This window comes from Corvus kubaryi, unplaced genomic scaffold (assembly GCF_017639235.1).
Source record: "Corvus kubaryi isolate FWS band 111438036 unplaced genomic scaffold, C.kubaryi_AGA036_p1.0 66, whole genome shotgun sequence".
NCBI classification, from domain to species: Eukaryota; Metazoa; Chordata; class Aves; order Passeriformes; family Corvidae; genus Corvus; species Corvus kubaryi.
The window spans coordinates 12034514-12060576 of record NW_024582054.1 but is presented as its reverse complement, the minus strand read 5'-3'; the positions used below and the strand labels follow the sequence as shown (position 1 = coordinate 12060576).

At 38.3% G+C, this 26063-nt stretch overlaps 1 long non-coding RNA gene across 1 annotated transcript; it reads right to left on the bottom strand.

The window, feature by feature from the left end:
* Positions 1-5395: 5395 nt before the first annotated feature.
* On the bottom strand, positions 5396-26042 carry LOC121674012. The gene is made up of 4 exons (XR_006019404.1): positions 25876-26042; positions 25681-25796; positions 25444-25509; positions 5396-5567 (listed from the first exon to the last, which is right to left on the bottom strand). It is a non-coding gene; the product is annotated as an uncharacterized LOC121674012 (long non-coding RNA).
* Positions 26043-26063: the final 21 nt, after the last annotated feature.

Here is a 26063-nt window from a genome sequence, read left to right as displayed (position 1 = left end):
AAATACGAGCTAGTATTTCAAATATGTGTCATGCCAAACCAAATCTGAATTTGCTACAGAAACCAATACAAGTTATTTAATATATTGTTTTCCCTGTATTTTTGGTTATATACTGTTTGCCAACAGTCTTCCAAATATATTGATTCATCTAAAGCATTTGCAGAGCATCTGCAATAATTTTTAATCTGCAATTTCTTCAGGCGAGATTTTTTGGTATTACAAGTCTGAAGCATTTTGACAAAATTGACTAGTTACTTATTTGGATTCCTAGACGGATAATTTAAAACAAACCAAGTTTCTCATTAATATACACATTATTTTGTGCATTGTACTGTAGCTATAAATTATAAGGAAATAATTTACAAAAATCTTTGCAAGAACGATAATATTGGATATGCAAAATCAAAGTGAATGTCTTGAAGTTTTTAGAAAGTCCTTCAGGGATGTTTTTTCATATTCTGTCCCTATAATAATACCTATATATAAGATGGGGTTTGCCTTCCATGTGCGATTTAATTTCCAAGTAGAAAGAGTGGGGGGAGAAAAGCATTCACTGAAGTAGCTTTACATTCCTGGAGTAAGTGAACACTAAAATTATTTTTGAAGACTTGGAGGAATAGAACAGTTTATGACTTACTCATGTGATATGCTGACTTCTGTCAGCCTTCAGGAGGCAGTGAGTTCAGAAAGTCAGCATTTCCCAGGATTTCTAGGACTGATGCCCAACCAGTTCCTGAGCAGTAGCCCTGGGCCACCTTTCCCCTTGGTTTATGATGTCGTATGATATGGAATAACCCTTTGGTCATTTGGGGCCAGCTGTCCTGGTGGTGTCTCCTCTCATTTTTGTGTGACCCCCCAGCCAACAGCCTCGCTGTTGGGGAGGTCTGAGAAGCTGAGAGGTCCTTGACTTAGTGTAAACACCGCTTAGCAACAGCCAAAACAGTGAGTTATCAATATTATTTTCATACTAAATCCAAAAAACCACAGCTCTGTGCTACTAGCTACTAGGAATTAACTCTATCCCATCTAAAACCTGGACAGCAAGGCAAATGGAGCGTTACCATTTTAGTATCTTTTGGTTTGGTTAATAAAATAGGAAGGCCTGCATTATTGAAGAGAACTGGGATGTCATTCAGGTGGGCAAGTCAGAAATTATTTAGCTGCAATCCTTATTTTGAAATTTCTTTTTTGCTTAAGAAGCTATGAAAATAAATGCTGAACTACAGATGTGGCAGAAATTTTGGGCTTCAGAGGAAGACTTGAAGAAAATACTGATTTCATTAGGAGCATATCACCCACAGATTTCATGCTGTTATTCTCCAGTGTGAGCCACGGTTCCATATTCCATGGCAGGAAAGTGTCTCTAAGGAGACGTGAATCACAGCCTATTACATCACAATGTGACAAGTGAATGATGTTGGATTTCCTGCTTGAATGCACAACACTAAGTGCAGCTCCCCACTTTAACTGCTGAGGATGGGAACATACCCCCATGGAGGCCGGCACTCCCCTACTGGGCCCATCCTCTTTGAGCACTCCTTGAAGGATGACAAATATGGCATCTCTTCTCATACTACGTGTAGCTCACTCTTTTTACTCTCTTTCGGATAGCAAAATGCCTCTTGAGCCTCCTCTCTGCTATTCCTTCCCTTTTCATGCTTGTCTCTTGGGAAAGCAAGTTCTGAAGACAGATGTTGCTTTCTCCTTTTATTACTATTCCACCTCTTTGCAGAGTCTCACACTACACCACAAGTTACAGCTCATAAGTGGATACATATGAAAATAATATAGCTACATGCTCTCCATGCCACTGATTTAAGCATGCCAGTACTGACTTTACCCTCCTTTCATGGGCGTTATCTTACAGTGAAACTTCGAGAATAAACAGCTGTGAATATTTAACAGCCCCTTTTCCAAGATCCTGGTCGTTAGGTCAGAATGCCATGGTGTCTTAATTAGTTTGGTGTGCCTCCCCTTTTCTGATCTGAATGGCAATTATAGGGTAAGTAACTACTCTGCTTTGTCACCGTTCCAGTACAGCAAATTATGTTCTTGTTATTTGTCACATTGCTAGTTTTTGTGAATGGATAATATTGATTAAAATCTGTTTTGCAAATAAGACACAATTTATGAATGCAATAAGCTTATTCTAGAGGGAGTTTACTTTTTCCTGATCACTAGATAAAATATGTTAAAGGAGATTAGTTCTGCTGTGGTGGAATACTTTGACAAGATGTTGAAATCCCTGCATCCAAGACAGTTCTATTTGTACCAGTGGAATAAAAATTAACATGTGCTCAGTGTACTAGGTCTTGAGGCCAGGACATTCACCTTCTAGACTCGTTTTCTGTTTGCTAAACCCATTTAATTACAGATTTAAAATGCTGAAGAAATGTGCAGTACATGTGCATCTTAGGTAACTCTGGGAAAAAATAGTTTACCATTTTCAAGTCTGAAAATGAAAGTCGGGCTCTTTCAGACCAGCAGATTTGGAAATCTTCCACACATTCCCACAGAAATCCTTCCTGGACCCGGTCAAGACTAGACATATTTAACTTGGTGATAACAGGCTGAAGATGTTAAGGGAAGTTATTGAAGCAACTGTAACTAATGCCACAACAGGTTGTAAACAGAAGAGAAAAAAATTAAAATTATTAGTACATGTGTTGGAATTTCTGTTTAAAAGCATCTTTTAGATGACTGAAATAGCTAGATAAAATTTGGAAAAGAAAACTCCATGAGAAACTCAGTCTGAGTCCCTGCAGCATCCAAAATGGTTTTTCTACTACTTCTCACTTTATTTGCCAAATAAGCAAATCAACAATGAGGGCTATACTTTCTTCCGAAAGTGTTTTGGAAAATTCCTTTCTAAGAAAAAATTTAGGAGAAATAAGTATGTTTCTTGAAAATGTACTGGTGTACAAGAAAGATTTTTTAGGTTTTTTCATTCCTGTTCTTTCTAGGGTTCCCCATCCATCTTAGCAGGCAGCAGACCAGGAAAATAACTGATTGCTTTTGTACTTTTGGGAAAATCAGGTAGATTGCTTTTCGGTGTGCTGAAAAAATGCAATGCAAGATTTCACACCACTAAAACTCCTTCTGAGAGTCAATCCATTTCTTGAGACTGTGCCTGAATACCCCAATTAATTCACTCCAGCTGATATTACTAACATCTTGCCTTTCTACATCTTCTCTCCAATTGTAATCAGCTGCTTCGTAATAATTTGTTTCAAAGTGAAATAGATGTAACTTTTTTCTTTATTACCATTTATTTATTTATTTGTCACTGTGTCCTGCCATTCCAAATACCAGCAAAAAGCATGGCAGGGCCACAGAGGTATTTTGGTGGTTCTTCAAAAGAGGAAAGGTGATGGTAGGCATTGGAAAATATTTTATTATAAGCCTTACTGAAAACATTTGCAAACTAAACCAAATAACGGAAGCCTACTTTATTGCACAACTGACCATATGAAAATAAAATGTGAATAAAATTGTTTTGAAAACTCCAGTTTACAGAAGGAAGTTTAGTGTAGTATGGAAATTGTCAAGGAAAAATTGTACAGGGTTTATCCATACTCCAACTGCACCGAGAAACACTGTGTGGTGAAAGGGTTAAACCAGACCAGGCAGCCCTACCACAACAGGGATATTTTATCATATAACAACCAAAGCATTACCCTGCTGTATTTAAAGGGTTTATATGCTGGATTAAGACATCCCATCATCTTTGGTTCCATGGAAGAATGGAACAGAACCTGAAATAGAAAGCAGTCTTATATGCGGGGGACTTGACAAGTTTTTCTGTGTTATTCAGTCAATTTTTGCTGTCATTCTCCAGCATAGCACTTGAATCCATTCAACCTCTAATAGCATGAGAGACTCTTTATTCACTGAGGAGATGTTGATTAATCAAATTATGCAAGGAGTTGTCTGAATTTTCTTCTTAGAATTCAAATACTCCAATGCAATTATTCTGTGAAAAATTTACACACTTTCACTGGCACTGATCACTGGTGTGGCTGATGTGCTCTGATAAAGTCCAGTGTTTCTAAGAATATACTTGGGTCTAAAGTAATAGCTTTTCTAATGATCAATAGGGATCTGAAATCTCATAGTCCTAATATCAAGATTTTGATGAAATCAAAAGGTTTTTTGATAGGTCAAAAATAGGTCAAGCCCTACACTAGAAGCAGAAGCTGTAACTGTCAGTGTTCACAATATTGTTCCAAACTGACCTCCTTCTAAATAGCAACATAATTTCACAAAATTTTCCTGAGATTCAGGTCTCAAACCTGCATTTTCTATAGGGTGACTTTAAACCTTCTCAAATACTGCCTCAGTAACGCCATTTTTTCTGAACACAGACAAATTTATATTTTTATTTATATTTCTGACTTTCCTCCTGGATATTTAAAACTCCTCACAACTTTGAAAAATCTCTCTTCTCATTAAGACTCACTTGCACAGATCAGCCTTGGCCCCAGGCAGAAACAAAACCCCAAGCAAATTCTTATGCCTCCCTACACCAGAGGCATTGCGGAGAGGCGAACACTGAGTTTTGTTCTCTGCAGGTCTGCAGCCATAAGTCTTTTCTCCTAGGATAAAATTCTTCTGATAGGTGTCAAGGTCTATCTTCTAACACAATAAAACATAAATATTTTCCTGACAGCAGAAGGTAAAAATTTGCCCTTCAGTAATAGCTTACAGTAATATTCCTGGTTTTACAGCATAACTCCATTGTGGGGCATTCAGGGCACAGTTATTTGTTTCTGGTAGCATCATCTTCTTTTAATAGAAAAAAAGCACCTCCCGGTTGCTAGTTAGTGTGCAAGATCTTAGCTAGGATATTCTGAAAGGTTTATGCAAAGGCAAAGGAAAAGGATTGGCTTAAACCCTTTATGGAGGTGATTTAAGCTGATCCTTTTACTGTGCATTGCAAATTGCAGATATCCAGTTACCAATCCCCACTAAATGAAGCAGTAACCAGCAACAGAACTGAACATGCTAACAGAATTTTCTGAATTTGTCCTGCAAATGTCAGTGTACTGGTTCTATCAGCTGATGGCAGCATCCTGATAAAAATTATATTTATTCATTAGTTCTATATCAAGTTACTAGTAAAGCAATTAAAATTCCTTACACAACCCACAGAATAGTAGATTTAAAAACATTCACTGTGTTGGTTAGAAATTTAACAAAGAATAAGTACTGTTGATTCTAGAAGTCTTTTTTTTACCCCTTCAGAGAACAAGTCTTAACATACTGGAGGTCACATTTTAGATCTAAAATACGGAGATAATGAGACTCATCTCTTTTTTACAGTGCTTTAAAATCTTCTGATGAAAAGTGCTAAATAAAACCTTGATATTATTATGATTAATGCTCATAATCACCATCTTGTCAGTACTTTTTCCCCTTCTGACCTTGTAGTTTCCATGTAGTAAAAGGCACTTACCTCACTGCTTGATCAAGCTCTTAAGACAGCTCAGGCAGCAGGTTTATGCGTCCTTTCCAGGAGGTGGATTCAAGAATCTACCTAGGTGGCTTGATAAAAGGAATGGGATGCTCTGAGAAAAAAGAAAAAGAAAAAAAAATTTTTTAAGCCATTGATTCTTATTTATCCAAGGAAGTTTTTCTTCTCCTCTCAGGCTTTTTTCTCCTTGGGTCACTGTCCCTTTAGGTAGGACATCCATGGAAATCATTCTGAGTGATTTTATTTGAGAGGGGATGTATTAAGGATAGTGTTTTAGCAATGGGGAGACCTCTTGTTCAGCAGCACTCATTCCACTGCAGCAATTACAGGCTTGTGGGCAAAATTTGGGGGTATCTCTCTTGGATTTTGGCTATCTGGCATAAGCTGCTGAGATGTAGCCTCATCAGATACAGGATTTGGAACAACACTGTGAAGAGATGTTAGAGTTTAAGGAATTGTGTAAATTACGCTTTGATGCTTTTCTGCTTGTACTGGCACTGGTGTTTCTCACAGGCTTCAAAAAGTGGCTTTTACAGGAGCTGCATCTTTATGTGAGCTCTCAACTCTACCGCCCCACCCTAAAGCAAAATGCAAACTCACTGAATAAAATCCTGGTCTCAGAGGAGTTAATGACAAAACCTCCTCTAGCACTAGATAGATGTCATCTATCCTCTGGTTGTGCAAACACGTATCCTGGAAAGCTTCATTCACAGGTTGAACATTGTCTAGGTTTTTTTGAAACACACACATTTCAAAAAAATGCACTGTACAAAATCATGAATCCAGACCGCAAAAACAAATGTTTTTAGTAGATGTCTTTGAAAATTTAACCACTGCACACTCTTTCCCCAAGAGAAAAAGTCCCATTACCAGCCAGGACTTATTGAGTGTAAATCCATTTTTGATGAGCTTCACTCATATACTTTTCTGTAAAACTCAAAACAGACTTTTTTTTTTCAATACTGAAGATGTTTGAACATGAGATGAGTGGATATAAAACTTCTACTTATTTACTCACGTATCTATAACTGAGCTGTCCTAAATATGAACACAAAAGTATTCCTTTGAGTAAAGTGTGACAAATTTCTTTCTATTTCAGAGAGAACACTGTGGTGGAATATTAAACACAAATTAATTGTAGCTACTTTGAAAGATTTTTTTTAAAATTAAATCCATCAATGTATGAATCCATATCAATTATCAATGTTTATATTAAATTCATCAATTTATATGTGGTGATGTTGGACAAACAACTTAGATTTAAAGCTTGTATAAAGAGATATGACTTCATATCATATTCCACTGCCATATAACAATATTAGTATATCTCTACACCAGTGTAGGATCCAAACTTACTGGAAACTGTAGGAAATGGATATCCTGAAACAAAGAGATCAAGTAGGGACTTCTCTGTCGTTGCAGATTAACTAAATATTATTTTATGAACTTGCTTCTTTTCTGTTGCAATGTTTGTTTCTGTGTTTCTAGGTAGCGTTTCCCCTTATGAAATGGATCAGAATGCATTAAGAAAGCACTTAATGATATTGTAAATAAAATAGCTGAGCAAGGTTATCAAGTAAAGCAACTTGATAAAATCAAGTAAAGTTCGTTTATTTTACCTTTCTGTTAGTCCATGTCTCGCTACTGTAAGTAGAACATATTTGCATTCTAGGTAATGTGACTGACCTGGGAATGCCAGTTCCCTAAGTTCTGGCAAGAAGAAATTTGTTACATATTTAAAACAAGCAGAGGTTGGCATTTTCAGGCTATAATCTGGCACTGCAGATTCCCACCCACAGAACTGAGGTACAGCTTGTGGTGGTATATCCAAAACTCTGAGGCAAAACAGTAGTTGATATATTTCCTTCTGGAAAAGTAGAATTCATTTCCTAAGTTAATGAAACTATATGGTGGTTTTGGCATTAACAAACATATGACCTACATTTTCCACACAGTAGCCAACTACAAGAATAAAAAATACAGATATCTCTGGAAAAACTTACTGAAATCAATCAAATTCTATTTTAAGGAGGAAAACTCACTAGATTTAACTGAAGTTTGAACCAGGAAACATATATTTGGAATAACTGTATAAGTATTTATGTTTCTAGTCACTAAAGTTCAAGACAAATTGCCAGAACTTCATACATTCAGCTGTTTAATGAGGTCTAAAATAATTGTGGTTACATGTATTTATAGCTGTTTTGACCAGCAGGTAAGGTAATTAAAAGCACATAAACAGAATGCCCAGGGAGTAGGTTTTTTGTGCATCAGGTCTTCTCTTTTCATGACAATTTTCCAATGCCAAGGTTCCTACAATAGTCAGAATGTCTAAATATTATTAAGAATTAGTAGGAAATCCACTTTGATATTTTTCCTCTAAAATTGCCTATATACAGGCTGAATTCAAACAGGTGAGATATTAAACTGCAGGAGAAGACCTGCAGACCAGTTGGGTTTGTCTTGCAAATAAGGGAAGCGGGTGGTTAGGGTCTCATATATCTGCATAGTGTCTTTGCAGCCATCCTGAATGCTCTTTTAACTTGGGTATTACGAAGAGGTGGGGAGAGGGGAGGAGTAAGTTTGATGGTACAAATTTTATTTCTTAAGGGGAACTATCCAAACTAAAAGAGGGACAAAAAAGGGCTCTTATTAGCAGTAGTTGCTTAACTGCTACTCGGGAAAGAGGCAGGGAGTTCATGAAAATAATATATTAATAAATATATTCTCATTCTTCAAAATGCCACCCTCACAGTAAATATTTAAGCATATGTGTAGGGCATTGTAGAGGAACTGTCAATAGTGCCATCAGAGCTTGGTCTTTGGAAAATTTCGTCACCCAACAAATTTAGTAAGTCCTAAACTCACATTAAGATCTTCCACTTCTCTTGATAGTCACAGGCAGGTGATCAACATTTTTCTGTGCCTGATCAGTCACTCTCTGCTCAAACTCAGATGTCTCTCCCAAATAACCTTGACTTACATTATTTTTACATTTCTTTGTATATTTTTCTCATTGCTTTGCTGAATTAGTTGTGTTTATTTTTACCTCACTCTGCCAGCTGCACAGATACCACTAGCTGTGAGACAAAAACCTTCACAGCTGGAAACAGCCTAAAATAAGCACTGGGATGATGCCACAGATACACAGCATCAATTAGCAGCGGGAGCAGCTGTTGCAGCAAGCAAAGACCTTCCTGTGTTTGGTTTGCTCCCTTGTCATTTAGCATCAGATGACACCACTCCTCATCAGGATGCAGTCATTGCGCGCATGCTGCACAACAGTCCTTCCAGCACAGAGGGCCAGAATAAGTCTTTGGAGCCACTTATATGGAGCATAAGCTCTATTTTGAGGTTGTAAGTAGTGCACAGGGAGTTTTTGCTGGCCCCAATACATCTAAGCATCCCTTATGGGGAGCAAAGCACGGTGAGAGCTTAGTTACTGAGTAGCTGCCCTATTTTTAGGTGGCCCACATTTATAAGAGTTCTCCATCATCTCAGTGACACTGTCCCAAGGACAATACATGCCAGCCACAGAGGCCTCAAAAGTCACTGGTGATGCTACACAAATCCAAGGGAGTGTTATTTGCATGTACTCATCCTTCAAACTGTAGCAAAGATGGTAGCTCAGGCTTCTGCTACTTGCCCATGATTTCAGGGGGAGACAGAAAGAGGGCAGGGATGAGGGGATGAGAAGGAGAAAAAGAGGGTACAAGGGAGAGGAAGAGAAAGGAGAGACAGAAAAGGACACATTAAACTCGGGTTGCAAATTATGGGCCAGATAATGAGCCTATTTCAATAAATTAATGTTGTTAAACCAAATACAATTATCCTCCCAGCAGTGTGTGTGTATGCAGGTTCATATCCTAATGACGTTGTTCCACCTGGAATCCAAGACACCGTCACGCATCAATCTATAATAATCCTGCTGTGGATCATGAACAGAATTACTTGAAATAACATGCCAACAAGACTTGCTAAATGAGAAAACATACGTAAGTACTGTGTGCAAAGCACTTGGAGGGAGCCATGACAGGAAATGCAATGAAATAAGCTTGTCTAAGACAAATTGAGCTTGGAGACACACAGAAATTTCAGTGCCATCTGGGAAGAATGCTTTATAGGTGGGATTTTGGTGGACAGGTGAATGACACAATTCCTCTCAAACCCTTCTTCTCCCAATTCTCAATGTATGCAACACTAAGCATAAAAAATATTACAAGATTCCAGTAGGTCTTTCAGAAGTCCAAGCAGAGCATTGAAGAAAATAAGAAAATATTCAGCCATATTTTTGTGTATACGTTGAAATAGCATCATCACAAAATACAACACTGTTGTAAAATAAATTCTTTATCATTGAATTTTTGCATTTAATTCTAAACATAATCAGTTGTACTGAATCCAAACTCAAATTAATTGAGGTTTAATAGTTTTAAATGACTCTTTAAGGAAAATTAGTAATGAAGAGTCAAGTCCCTCACAGTTGAATCACCAGGAAAATATGAAGTGAGGCATATAATCTCAGTTCACAATGGGACAGGTCCTCAAGAGAACCAGTAATCTTTATATTACACAAATAACAAGAGTTTTCTAAGTTTTTCCTTAGAAAGTATTCCTCTGAGCTCCAGTAAATGCCAATGCCAGGCCAAGAGAAGTGCATTTTCCATTCCTAAGTGTTTCATTCCTCCTGTATTTTAAAGCCTCAGTGAAAATGTTAATTACCTCACCATGACTGTTTCACAGACCATAATTCATGTAACTTCAAAAATTCTCAATAAGAAGACAAAATAAAGTCAAAATGTCACAATTTCTTCTCTTAACTTGCTAAAAGCAGTCCACAAAACTCAGTCATAATTTGCATCAGTTTTCAATGCTTAAACCTTCAAGATATCTGTAAAAAAAAATGTAGATACTCAGAGCTGTGCTAATTTTTATACCTAGAGGTACCATGTCTTTGCTGAACCACCTCCATACTGGTTTTCTTGCCTAAGACTGCCCAAAAATGCTTGAGCCTCTTTTCCTGCTGAGCCCACGGTGTTGAGTGTGCTTGGTCTCCCACACCCTCCCTCACCTTATAGTGGTGATATCTTTTTCCCCTGTCCTTTGACATCACTCCCAGCATTGGGCTTCTTAATGTAGAGCAGCCAACCTCCTCTCATTTTAGAGGAAAAGGGTGATGTGACCTCCTCAGATCCGGCTGGGGCTCCAGTGGGACAGCCTGTCCAGCTAATGCAAGAGGGTATGTATGTCAAATGCAAAGCCTCAGCCTATGTGCAGTCCAAGTAATTCTGACAGGGCTCCTTGTCTCTAACATCTTTGCTGTCTGGAGTTACAGCCTTTGAATATACTGCATGCAGCCTCTGAGGTGCACACCAATTATAATACAAATTTACCCCTACACTTTGTGTTGGAACTACTCTTGGTGATGCCAACATAAGCATTTCTATTCTAGTTCTATTATGTAAGAACATTTTCTCCACTGTTTTAATCATCACGTTTCATCTGAGCTAAAGAGCTGGACTAAAAGAAAGATGTTTCACTCACTGGAGATTACTGGTGCAAATCCAACTGGTTTAAAATAAAAGACTACCTGGTAGAAGTTATTGTATACCTGGTGAAGAGGAAGGTTATGTGCAGGCGTCCGCACCACAAAACCTGTCCACACCTGGAATCTGGCTGTAGCCCTGTGGCAGTCTCAGATGAAAATCAAATGACAGAAGAGCATCAGAGACCACATCAATCTTTTATCCACCACAGGTAATCATGTTTGGGCTGTGAAGAACACGTGTGAGTACGGAAGGGCGGGAGTGCTGCTACTACCCCTGTCTGCACTGCGCATGGTCTGTGAACGAACTTAGGGCCTCTGTTCCCTGGGCTGTCGTGCAGGGCCTTTCACCAACACTAAATTCACATAAAAGTGCTGTAAAATTTTATTAGGGAAAAAAACACCCTTTAAACAGTTGGCTCACTTCTCTGCTGAAGGAAACCTTTCTCCTTGAACAGTCAAAAGTGCTCGGACCAAGACAAAAGTACGTTGGTAAAGTTTAGCAGTAACTGGCACCAAGCGAAACAGTAATTTCCACATGCCAAGTGTCACTAGCTCCTTACTTTGGTTATAAATCAGGTGTGCCCATGTATTTTTTAGACTGAAAACAATGGTCAGTGAGTTATGCCTGAGTTCATGCTTCACCCTCACACAGCCGAGACTAAGCCAAGACATTATATAGAACCATGTATTAAGTGAAACTGCTCTCAAGAGCTTATCAAATTAAACTAAACGGTGTTACATTGCTCAGTGTGGTTCTTTTTTTTTCCAGAGAAATAGTATGTGATTTTAACTATTATCGCTGAAAACAAAATGAAAACATCATCACTTTCTCTTTTATTTTCCACATTTCTATTACCATGTGGCAGGTGATGCGGCAGTAAAATGCCATAAAAAAAATTTACAAAGATGCATAAGTGCCTTTGGAACTTCGGCCCATTGGGCTTTTATGCCTAATTTCACATGTATTCAGTGTCTAAAAATATATTAAGGCAAATAGATAGATAAGGGTACTGAAGAGACCAAGGGTCTAATTCAGACTTATTTATGCTGAAAATCTGTACGTGTCCTGTACAAATAGTACCAAAACAAAGTGAATTGCCCATGCACCTTTTTTATAAAAGTAAAGTGCTTCCATGTACTTTTACACTACGTATCTTTAAAAAGTTGCCTCCATGAATTAGATTCAAGAGGATTATGCAGGATCTTGATACAACTTTAAGAACCCAAGCCAAAAATACAAAATTCAAATCCTCAAAACTTCTGCAAGTTTCCACAAGAGAAACCTCCTAGGAAAGTGAGTTTCAACACAAAGAAAGTACTCACAGTTTGATGTCTATCTCACATCTAAAGGCACTGACATTCCCAGACAAGGTTTTCTACCACCTACCTTCCCTTCAAGAGCTGGCATGTCAAATACACCCCAAGGACGTCTAACCTCAGACAAAGCATGGCCATTCCCTCATTCCAACCCTTCTTACCCCAGTCAGTAGTAGTAGTGGTAGTAGCAATATCACAAGTGTTTCCTTGGGATCAGGATCAAGTCACCTTTAGACTTCTGTATTTCTGTTTTCCATGTGAGCATCTTAGCCATCAAACTGCATCAAGCTGCCCTGTTCTGTAGAAGCCCATCAGAGACTCACCTCACCCTTCACACATAATTATGGATTTACAAGGTTACAGAAACACGTGTTCCTCTTCTCCAAGATGACTTTGGACAGGGGACAGAGGCAATTCAGTAACTGGCAAGGCATGATACTCATTTGACTGTCATGTTCCTAATGCTCCTTGGTATTTCTTCCCATGGATAATTAGGGTAGCTCTTCACTGTGCTCCGAAATTTTTCCTTTCACTTAGAGAATGTGGGGTTGTTAATGTGTATTCAATGTGTGGCAAGACACTTGGATGTTGGATCCTGCCTTGCAAATACTTCTTGGTCAACCTCAGTTCAACTGTTTAAGGAACCAAAACTCTAGTTTTTGAGCCATTTATTACATTTGCCTTTAACTCAGTTAATCTGGTTTATCACTTTCAATAAATAGAATTCACATGTCCACGTACCTTTAGAAACTGAGGCCTCAGCTGATTTTGAAGCTGTGGATTAGGGTTCTAAATTATTAAGAATCCTTAGGAAATTTTATCAAATATGACTTCCCTCAATATTTGCAAAAGGCTAAAATAGCTAGAGATAAAAAACCTTAGACATCATTAAATATTGTAAGATCTCACTCTTGCCTCTCCACTGAAAACTGTAAAATAGATTATGTAATGTAAGAACAAACTATAATTGGATGAAGTGAGACTAAAAAATTGCAGGTTTATGTTCCCCCTAATATTAATTCTCTGCCAAAGCACTTCATTAAATCTCAGTTACAGGTCAGAGTAGCACCATGAAATAGTAGGATATGTTAAATAATTATGTACTAAGCATGGGTCTATGTTGCCTCATTTCACTTTGTGAAAAAGGTAAATGTGATTTTGTGAGGCAAAAATTCCATATCCACCAGACATTTATAGATCAGGAGAAGGAAATAGATTTGGCTGCAGGATCCCCTGGTGTTCTTCCTCCATAAAGTATTTTCTCAGGTTACCTATGAAATCAGTGAAGCAATGGTACAGCTGTTGCTAAAACATGCAGCTAGAAAAAATTAAATGAAGGGAAACATATACATTTGTTTCTTCTTAAATGAAAAAACATTTGATAATTCTTCTGTATTTTCAGTGATTTGACTGAAAAAAGTCAATTGAGCAGTGTAAGGCGACAAGGAAGCAGGGAATATCTGGGTCCATAAGGGCAAACATGATGCTTGACTCTTCCCTAATGCATGGAAGAGTCAGTGCCAAAGAAGGGTAGTCATACCATGCCATTTCAGTTTGTAGATCTAAGATATTCGACCTGGATCTGTGCTCTTGACAGAACAAAGGCTCCCAGATCAATGACACTTTTGGTTTCCACTCCGGCCAGTTTGTGTTGGCTTTGTGTTCCTGCTGCCCTTGCTAATACAGGGCATGTTCTACCACAGCAACGAGAGCAAGAACTGATTATTTTTTAAGTGAATAGGCTGGTTGGGTTTTTTCAATAAACAGTTTGAAAGTTCAAACTACACTGTCATCTAGAGTTTGTAAATTTTTTCTCTGATCTACTTTATTAAAATAAAATTGGTTGCATTATGTAGAGACAGTTTTATTCAGCTTTTCTGCTGCTGAACACTCAGACTGGATACCTTAATACATGCATAGTCGCAAATGAAGCTTAAAATGTGGTCCTTTACACTCAGCATAATTTGGAGGGAAAAGCATCCTAGACAGATGTCTACTCCATGGTTTATAAGAGTATGTGATACCATCCGCACTTTTCACAGCTAAACCCTTGAAAACTGGGAGATTGACAAAGGGACCCAAACGTGAAGAGCATTCATTAAAAGATGTAAATAGCCAAGATCCGTGCTGTTTTGTTTCAATCTTTTTTATCCTGTTGAAAACAGGAAAGCCTCCTGTCATGCAGGCTTAGGGATTTTCAGGGCCCAATAAAGGTTAGTGACATTTTCAATTCATGTTTGTTTTCATTCTTCTAATCATGAACCCTGTGTCAGCCTGAGAAACCAGCTGAGCTTAATCCATAACCTTTTACAAGTGAAACATTAACTCACAGCATGTTCTGTTGTCTTTTTAAAGCAATACAAAAGCAAAGGGAGGGAAAAAAAGAGCCACAGCATACATGATAAAACATAGCAGCCGCCAAATGTGAAGGTTACTTGAAAGCAGTTACAGTTGTGGACAATAGCATATTTTTAGGTCATTAAATTCATCATGTTCAGATGTCATAACCGCTGTTTTTTTCACAAGAGTATTCAAGACAGAAGAATAGAGGCAAAAACATAGGAAGAGCCAAGTAAAGACTATCTAGAATTTTATCCTACATTTTGATAAATATCCTGACACATTGCCATACCGTCATTTTTGATTAGTATTAACTATGGAGAAAATATCCATCTAGTTTCTGCTCTTTCCTTCTACAGATTAATTCATCCCACTGGTTTGCCCTGCAAGTTTCACCAGTTGAGTGGACAATGCTTCAGGGGTTTATGGCAATACAGAGCAACAGGCTGAATTTTGTACAAGGGCAGACTGCTGGCCACATATGGCAATCTTCCTGTCCCACCGAGCATGTGGAATGGCACACACTGATCAAACCTGGAGAGAAGAACAGCTCTGACTACAAAGCACACAGGGTCAAGGAAGGCTAATTATTTCTCCAGCTTGTAAAAGCCATCATGGAGAAAACCTGACCTCCTGTGCCTCTGTTGGATAACGAATACAGTCACACGTGTATTAAGGAGGTTCTCAAGTTACAAACTTTTATGACCCAGAACAAGAAACCATGTTAATTCATAGAGAAAAATAAAGAAACAGCAGTCAGAAGCTATCTGAAAACAGAATAGTAAGACATAAATAAAAAGGTATCTGATTTAAAAAACAAAACAACCTAAGAAGAAAATGCAGCTCTCAGAAAAAGTTTTATTAAATTTGAACTAGTGTATGAACCACAGATAGTTCCTGTGGAAAAAAGAAACCTAAACATGGGCTTTGTGCAGTATTGCTGATATATCTGAGATTATAAAGAGATGTGAAATAAGGGAGATTTCACAGGATTTCTTTTCCTTACCTGACCACCTGTATTCAAAACATCTTTGGATTCTCTATTCCTGTGTGATTGGATTTGGAGAATAGGCTGAAAAATTATAGAGGAGAGGGAAGACGAGAAAGGGAGAAAAGAAATAACTAAAATGTAGGCAGAGAGATGTGTACAGATGAAGTAAAATCCTACAAGGGCCATTTCCTTAGCAAACCAGTCTAAAATATTCAGACACAGAGAAAGCTGACATGACATAGTGTCTTGGGGTGACCTTATGATGTGTATCCCATATCGCTGCCTATGCCCAGAAATTAATTATTGGCCTTTCTATGCCTCTGAACTGAGCCTGAGAGGGGGAAGAAAAAACTGAGCAAAACTTTCTCAAAGCAGTTTGCAACTTGTTCAAGGTCACATAAAGATAGCAGGTTTTTTTTTCCAGCTGGGGCAGGGGAGCGAGGAAGCACCCGGCTTGCAGCTTTTCCAGTCAGCTTTTGGCCAGTTTTTTCCAGTTTCTTGTTCTCCGGAGAGAGACTGAGAGTTGAACTTTTCCTTCTCTGGAATTTCGGATTTTCTCCCTTTTCTACTGGACTGCTTGATTGCTGTAACATCAGAGCACATCGGGAGGATTTTCCACCGGGCACAGAGGGCCTGGCCCTGGGCCAAGCCCCAGCTCCGAGGAGACCAAAGGGAGGACTCGAACACTTTCCCAGGTTTTTCCTCTACAGCGAAAGATTTTACCATTTAACATTATTTTCCTTTCCCGTGTGTTTGTTAAATAAATAGTTTTATCTTCTTCACTTTCCTTCGAGGAAAATTTATTTTTTTTTCCCGAACCTGGTGGGGGGAGGGGTGGTTGTACCTTCTCTCAGAGGATATATATTTCTAAATTTGGCCAAACCGGAACACATAGACAAAAAATAGAAGGATGCTACTGCACTGATGATGCACCAGGACCTGATGCTGTTTCCCTGCCCAGGTTGCCTGACCACAACATTTTGACAGTACCTATGTGCCTGCTGGCCACCACAGCATTGAGACTTCCTCGTTTAGCTCAAGACTAAGAACACTAAAAACGTTGAATGTGAGGCTCACAGAAACAGCAAAGTAATTCATTACCTGCTGCATGTTGCTCTCCTGTGCAGCAAAAAATTTGGCATGGAGAGCAGGACCCATCACCTGCATGCAAATCAGCAGGGAAATCAGTCACTGTATCTGCCAAATGCTTTTCCCTCTGGTTTGTCAGACAAAATTACTGGTTAGACTGGGGGCACACAGCCACAGTCCAGCCCTCTTTTCAGGAGCAGAGCACAGAGAGAGACGAGAGTTCCAAGTCCTGCTTAATTACCTGGCCTGCTCCTGGGGCAACATAACTAATTATCAAGGACATAGTGTAGCATTACCATCAAATCCAGAATAAGTAAAAAGAGGCTTGGGAAGATTAAAAAGGCTTTTATGGCTAGGGAAGTACACATGAAAGAAAGTCTATTAACAGATGAGGGGGATGAAATTAATTGCAACTCAAAAATAGGTAAGATAATAGTCTTGCTAAGTGGAAAATAGAATGAAAAAAATGAACTGAAAGGTCCACCAAAAACAACCATTGGTAATCCCATGTAAGACTCTACAATTTAAATATTTTCTTATACATTTTAAATTTGCAATTTAAATTTACAATTTAAATTTACAATTTAATTATTGATACAATTTAAATATTTCATTTATCTTTATGTATTATGAGAATTAGCTAACAAATTTATTCACTCACTGATTATTATAACTTCAGAAATACATCTGCATATTCAAGCATGACCTGTGATGATGTTGTAGCAGTTTCCAGATGCTTCTCTAGTTTGACTCATATCTTTGTGATCTCATCAATCCATCCATCATCTATCTGATCTTCATGTTGACTAGCCTTCCCTATGTTGTTACCCCCTTAGTGCTGCCCTAATTTCTTTCCTGAATGTTTTTCCATTCATACAAGGTTTAAATAAGATTGTCAGCTAGTTTTTGAGAGTCCCTTTTTCTTTGACTGTATTTCTACTACTGAAGACCATTTATCTTTAGGTCTTATGTCAGTGTATGTGCTTGTTTTTTTCAACATATCTAGGACCATTCATGTCCCTGGTTAGTTGCCCAGTCTCACTTCCAGAACTGTATTGCATCTGTCACTGCAGACAGATCATGCTGTTAATGTATCACAGATCAGTTAAGACAGCCACACCACTGGAAACTCCTGGTCCTTCCATCTTTAAATATCCTTTCTCAGGAGGTTCAAAATAAACTTCATATTCCTGTTGAAATGGCATTTTTTAATGCCCAGTCCAATGGAATCATTCCTTCTCATTTGTTCTTCACACCGTGGTTGGATACTGATGATAGAGGCCTGTGGTGAGAGCTCAGTGGCATGCTGTTGAATCTGCCAGCATCCCCCTAAACTTTTGAGATAAGAGGTGTCAAGCGCCTTGTAAACAATAAATAAAATATGTAGTTAGTGGGTGATTATGTTTTTTCAGTGATGTGGTTTCAGCACTGTGTATGATTTAGGTGCCTTCCCCTCCTCTGACAGAAGCTTTCTGTAGCATGGTGATATTCCCAGCATTTGCTTCCTGTGATTGTATAATCACAAGGAGATGAATTTTTCTTGAAAGGGATATCAGTAAGATGGCTCAGCTATAACATTCTCACATCAAATTCGTTGTCATGGATAAAAAAAATTCCCTTCATCCAGTCACAAATGGCCAATTCAAACATTCATACACAGTCACAGATTTTCACAAGATCAGCATGAAAGCCATCAGCCAAATTTTGCAGCTTGGCTGGGGCATTCTCCCTCTATAATGCTTTCCTGAGCTGCAGTTTCAGATAAGCACATATCACAAGTAGTAGTAGCACCTTGGTAGTACCTATGAGCTGTGCGGCCCTGACTTTTTTCTGTGTTTCTTTTGTCTTAGACTGTGAGTAGCTCTACAGGTTGGCAAAGTGAACACTGCATAAGGGCTAACTATTACCTGTGGTAAGTCAGGCCACACAGACCTTTTTAACATTATTTCCTCTCTTTGCTTCTGAAGTTGCACACATTTGGTCTCTCCTGTTTTGCCAGCCTTGGAGTTTATCTGCTCACTTCCTTCTATGGTTCGAGTCCTTTATCTGCTCTCTTTGTGTGAGCTTATTTTACCATGTCTCACCAGCTCAAACACTGCATGATAGCACGGTCCAAAGGCCTTAGAGCAGAAAGTGGGCATTACAGACAACATTTCACTGTATCACAAAGTTTTCACCTTTGAATCTTTCACAATGCTCACACTCAGTCTGGACATCAAGTTCTTTCACTTTTTAAACTTATAAAAGTCACTGTCTGTTTAACATTCAATTTCTGGCCCTGGTTGGGTTTTTTTATTTTATCAGATTATGCTTCTAGGGTGTTAACTGAGGAGGGATTGTCAGCGATCAGTTTATCAGAACCATTATAACCAACTAAATGCCTTTCTGCCTTAGTGCATGAACCCAGATCAAAGTTCTCTACTAATTTTGAGAATTCGTATTGCTAATAATCCCAAGTCCCGTTACAGGAGTGACTGGTGGATTTACTTGTCTTTTAATGGGCTTCTCTTGGTCCCGAGAATTAGATCACAGAATCACAAAGACTGAGTGTGAGGAGGTGAAACAGCGATACAGAGCAAAGCAGAAATTTCAGAGGCTGGAAGCTCAGAAGTGGGTGATGTTAGGCTCTAGTTCCAGTTGAACTCCTGAATACCAGGGCTGAAGGACTGATGATCCCAGTGTTTCCCTCAGCCTCAATGGGAGCTACTGTATTCTCAGCATCTCTCTGAAAACCTAACCCTCATCATTCAGTCCCCATGTCATTTAGTTGTTTGCAAACAACTTTGGAACACATTTGGAAGCCTTGCCTCAGAGCGAGTGGAAGGAACAGGACTAAGCAAGGAGAGAGAAAGCAGTGTTGGGCACTATGACATTGTTACTGATTACACAATACAGATGTTCAGTTGTAGTAGTTTCCAAAGGATAAAACAAAAGGCTCAACACCTGGAGTGCTCAAGCCAGCACGTCTCACCCACCACATCTGCTCTAACCAACAGCTGTGCCAAAGTTAGCAATAGTCTTTAGTGGCTTATCACTACTATTTGTTCACTGCCTCCACCTCCCAGAGGGCTACCCCCTTTGCCAGATGCAAATTTTGATAATTAAAACAAAGCCCCCAATACCAGTGCCCTGAGTACAGAACCACGTGTTTCAGGCTGTGCATTAGGCAGAACTTGAAGCAAACTGAGCCCAAAGTCATGAGGCTCTCTCCCTAGTTAGCAGGAGGTGGGGGTTGAAGCCAATGGGTATCCTTGATCTTTAGCATACCATTTATTTCATTACATCTAATTTGGTTGATATTATCAACATTATTACACTGATAGTTGTTTCAACTCAGACTAATTTAATTGATAGAATTCTGTGTCCTTGCTATTATATGAGACAATTAACTCTCATTAGTTCACATTTCACTCATTTTCCACTGACTGATTGCACTACATACTGATACTTGCTATCAATATGTAATGCAATCAGTCAGAGGAAATGTTGGTATAGTATTTCTAAAAACTATCACACTTATCATTTTGATTGTCTTCAAAGTACCAATATTTTCCTATAACTTAATGGTTTCATAATGCAATGTTTTGTATTAATAACAATCTTTTTAAGGTCACACAGTTAATCACATACTGATTAAACAGTAGTTAACTAATGAGGGTGACAACTTATTAATAAATTGCAGATGATATATTTCCGTTATTCAGTGTAACCTTTAAAGAGCAGAGCTTAGACTGAGGGTTGACTTAAAGATGTTTTGCCTCTCTTTTCATGTATCTTCCTGAGGTTTCTTTTCCTGAATTCTAGGCATTTTTGTATGCTATTGTCACAGTCCTGCTGTAACCATATGGACACCTTTAGCAAAGCAAGGACATGCAGCTGATTCTTTGATACAATGGTGAAGAGGTTACTCGAATTGTACTACTGGTAATTTGTCCTTCAAGCACCTACAGCAGGGAGTCTATAATGGTAAGGACTGAAGAACAGAGGTCTATCAGATTATTACATCAGAAATGCTAAAGATTCAAAGGAAAGAAAAGGGCAAAAGGTAAAACCAACTTAATATAATCCACTGAGCTTTCAGTGAAGTCCATCTGAAAATGCACTAATAATTTACTCAAAAAATTGCATACCTAATTTTCTCTTCTTAAGCATTTGTATACCACTACTCCCTGGTGTGAATTTGTAGCTGTGTTTATAAATAATAAACTTCCAGTCCTTACATTTCTATGAAGTTTAAAATTCCTCAATATGCTATAAAGCATAGATCATTCTGTGAAAAATAGTAGTCCAACATTCTTCAATATCTAATTTGTAAATCTCATCTATTCAATATCAAACACATTTAATCAGCTCTACAGTGAATCTGAAATGGACTCTTAATCTTGAAAAGTTAACAACATAATAAAGCATAAAATAAATGGTTTGCAGTTGGGGACTTTAAAAATTCCCTACAAACATATTTTAAAGAGTAAATCCAAATTAGTCTTGCAATGCTAAATTTGATGCTAAATAATGACAGAGGACATTTAAATACCATAGTTACTATAATAATCTCTGTTTGAATCATGGCTTCCATGAACTGGGCTAAGCCTTTAGACAGAAACTAATTGCTACAAACACTAATTTTCAAGTCCCTTTTGTTTCCTATTGCAGGCACCTCTGGATGCAAAAGGTACCCAATTAGCAGAATTCATGGTTCTGATTGTGCATTGTGGGACTAGTATAAACACTGCTGATTACTATTCCACTATAATGGTTGATTTTTATTTATTTTTTTTCTGATTGCTTAATAAGGCCATCTATTCTGCATCAGACACTGGCAAGGCTGCTGGTGAAATCAGTTAGGTCACTTTTTCTGGTCATAGTAGCAGGAGGAGCCTTGTGATGGTAAGAGATGACTAAAGGCATAATTACAGGCTATTTAACTACATCTGTTTCCCCACTTAACATTGTCTGCTCAAGTTAGTTGCAGTTAAATAAATAAAAAGGAAAATAATGGTGAAGACACTAAAAATTACTATTACATGGGTAAAACTCTAGGGTTTGTTATAATTACAGAAAACAGAGTTTGCCATGATTTTTAAAAGGCACTAATTTATATTAGATGGTTTCTATACACATGCACTATGGCTGGTTGCTGCTGCTTTTACAGCCTATGTTATTTAAGTACCTATTTTTTCACAGGAATTAGTTGAAACTAGAAAAAAAATTAAGATGACTATTCTTTATTGAATTTTGCTGTATGTCCTCATTCAGTATAATTACATGACAAGACTCCTTGTGATTTTGTGGTTAAGAACAAATATCCAGAACACCACCAGTTCCTGCCAATGACAATGGGAAGAGCAGAGAGCTCTGGGTACCTCCATTTGTTTCTCTAGTCATACAGGGATACTGTTTTCACCCTTTTATTTATAAAGGTAGATCATATGTTGTCATTTCTGAATATATTACTGCTTCATGATGAAAAATAACACATAAATAAATAAGTGCTGTCAAAGCCCATCTTGCACATGGACATATAGCCAAACCTTTTAGAGCAGCAACAAGTCTAGCTAACATCAGGACACATGTTCTGTAAGTTCCCTGCACTCTTTTGTTCTGTGTAGATAAATGACATAATGTAATCAAAATATCCACTGTAACACTGTGACATTGACAGAACAAAGGAGATAGCTTGGTTGGTGGTTGTAAAACTGAGATACTCAAATATCAGAGCAAATATTGAGCTTCTTCATATCAGTTGCTAACAACAGGCAGATTTTTAGTTACCACCAGTGCAAAACCCACCGAGAACAGTGAAGTTTTGTCAAAATAAGGCAGGTGTCCTTACATGCTCAGACTAGGAGTCCTAGCACAAGATCATCAAATACTTTAAAATACATTTAAGGCAATAGAATTAGCCAGTCTATGTCAGATAGGATTATGGCCCTATTTCTTTTATTTGGGTGGGTTTTGGTGGTTTTTGGTTGGTCGGTTTGTTCGGTTTTGTGGTTTGGTTTGGTTTCAGGATTTTTGGCAGGCCAGTGGAAATAATGTGGGGTATAGTAGGAAAAGTAGTAGGTTGTTTTCTTCAGGTTTCCAAATGCTCACTTGCTCTGGGACCTGGTTTTGCTGGATATGGTGGAGGGGAATGATGAAGCTCTGCATCCTCAGTTATACACTAGCACTACAGGAGACCAAAAAGAGTTAGGAATCAGATACTCTAAAAGCAAAAATGCAGTAGTAGGAAAGAAGGAGTAAATAAGTGGTACAATCCTAATTTCTCAAGTGTGTCAGAAAAGAACGTCCTTTCAGAGCTGAACATTGCAGGATCAGATGCAGGAGATGGCGTAAAAAGCAGTGGCACTGGGGGGCTCTGCTGCCAAGGAACCATCACCACACCTGGGGTGCAGTGCAGGCAGAACCTGTTGGTTCTCTTAAATCTGTAGAGGCTGTTGTTAACACAGGGTATTCCTATTGTGCAAAATGATCTTTGCTTGGAGATACTTTCTTGGAAACAAGTAGTTATGACAATGCACATCCCTACTGTGCATGCACATTTGTACACATGCACTCACCAATGCATATACATGACATAAGATCAGAAGTATGATCATAGAGGATTGAGACATTCACTATTCTGCACACTGTAGAAGCATCTGTACTTCAATTACACTGCCTCTTCCTGGGATTAGACTTCTCATTTTCATCAGATTCTCACTCAAGGCAATACATTCAACACTGACCTTATTCTTCATCTATTTCCACCATTTGGATAAAGAAAATGAGAAGAAAATGTTCCTGTTACCATTATAGCCCCATTTCATTATTTTGTTTTCCCCTAATGCAACAACTACCCTTCTAGCACATCTTACTCTTGGCTCCCTCCTCTACATGCTGTCTAACTGCAAGCAGCTAAGACAACGTTTCTCCTGTACTGTTCACTCCCTCGCTTTGTTAAAATCCAAAGCCTTGCTCTTTAATTGAAGGCTACATAACAACTTCACTCTGACCTCTTCTGCACTAGCCAGTCAGACTTTTTAAAACATTTCTTGCGAAAGAGTGGATTCATTCTTTAACCATTTGTAGTGAGCTGTAACTAAACAGGTTTCCATAACACCATTTACCCCCGGTAATTATGGATGTTGAAGTTCCCAGTGTCACAACATCCCTTCTGAGCAAAAATAAAAAAAAGCATTAAGAAAAAGAGACATGAATATGATACAAATAACTATGAGCTACCTGTACTATCAACTGAATTTCTTAACAACTTTCAGGATAGTCTGAAGTGCCTTGTGTGGTGCCTTGTGTGAACAGCCAATGCGCTCAAACCCTGCCCATCATATGTCATTTTTATTAAGAGATGGTCAGTCCATTTGCTCCAGTTCTCATATTTCAGGCACCTATCATTATCGTTTACCCCTGGCCTTCTTTTTTAGCAGATCCTTGCTAACCTTCATCTCATGAATCAGTTTTGGGGACAGTGCAGCTTCTCCATCTGGAGTACAGCAACTCTACAACATTCTCCTAAGCATGGGCACTGTGGAGACAGGCAGCATCACACTCACACACAGATGGTGGACCAAGGAGTGAGTAGGCATTCACTGTCAGGAAAGAGAAGGAGGGCTACAGCCATAAAATGGTCTCATACACTGTGTATATGTTCAAATTTCATTACAAAATCATCATGAAATGGTTCTGCAGCTCATGTCTCCCATATTGCCAGGTTCAGGATGACTCCACTGCTGATGTAGTGGTAATATGCTGTAATTTAATCAGTCACAAACACGGTAGGCAATCTGTGTCTGGGAACTATTTAAAATACAGATCTATTCACCATTTTCCCTGGGTCAGTAGGCTGAGAATGGTCAGGAGCACCAAATACCTATCTGAGACTGCACAGCCCTGCCAGCTGCTTGACTTCCTGCCCAAAATAGTGTGACTTGCTGGCAGGCAATAGACCTGTAGATGACAGTGGACAATACATTCGAGATACATAATCACTCCCCTAGCTGGAGATTTTCCTAATAAATTTATTTCAGGGAAATTAGGGCTAAAAAAGTCTTTTTCAAATTTACAGAAGCAGATGTATAATCACTTTGGTCCAAACTCCAATTTTCTGTTACAATGATCAAGAAATTTTCTGTCAATTTACCTGCTTTTTTTGCAGATACAACAGCTCAACAGCTTTGTGTATGTTACTATTCATTTCCCATATAAAATATTCTAAACCCATTCTCATATATTTGTTAATCCTTCACACTCACACCATTTTTCTTTCATTCAACTTATTTTTAAAATTACTATTACTAGTTATCATCTTAATGTTTTTCAGTATATGCTTGCCTAGTTTGCTAACATGGTAGAGAGGGCAGGAAACTGTGACCTCAGCTATTTTGTACTAATAAACATGAGGAGTGTTTCTGGCTGTTACCAGGTGAGTTTTATAATAGACAAGGCAGTGTTGGTTGGTTAGGTTTGGGGGAAGAAGAAAAGATGCTCCCAGTTTTTTTGAAGTACATTAATAGTAACAAATTTACCTGGCCTTTACCACCTTCAGTCGTTGCTACACTTACTCAGATGGTGAATGTGTTCACAGCTGAGTCAAAAGTATCTCAGTTCTTTGGAGATGTGCTTTTAGTAATGATTACTGGGTTTTGGAAATGAATTTATCACTTTTTGAAGCGTTTGATGCTGAATCACCTGCTTACTGCTGAGATAAAAAAATAACTGCATCTCGTTCACAGGACCTTTCTTCACCATCTGTATCTGAAATACAAAATAAGAGAATGTTTTCTCACTTATCCCCTACTCAGCAACACCCACAAACACTAAAATTATCAGTTTCCACCCTCATTTAAAAATATCAGATTTCCTTTCTGTACTACCATGCCCACAGCATCTGTCCCTGGTATTACTGTAGACATTTATCTCTCTGACCTTCATCTCTCCTTTTCATTATTGCTTGCAGCATCCTCCATTTTATGTCACCCTGTACCTTCTCTCTTCCAGCCCTGTTGGATGTTTGGCATTTTCTTATGACGATTTAAGGATTTCTAAACAAGCAAACAAACAGTTGCTAAACAAGGTTTCTTTCACACCCATGTGATGAGAAGCAGGAATATAGGATACTACCTTTGCTGCTGTTTAATGTTGCTTTGTTTAATTTGTTTTGTGCTGATTCATGTGTCTCTAGGATGTGAGTCACTTTTGCTGTTATACTCTGTCTTCAAGCTGAAGTCTCCATTCCTCTTCCAGACAGGCTGGTCTCTCTCATAAGCCTTTCCTGAAAGTACCACTTCTATAAATACAGAATAATACAA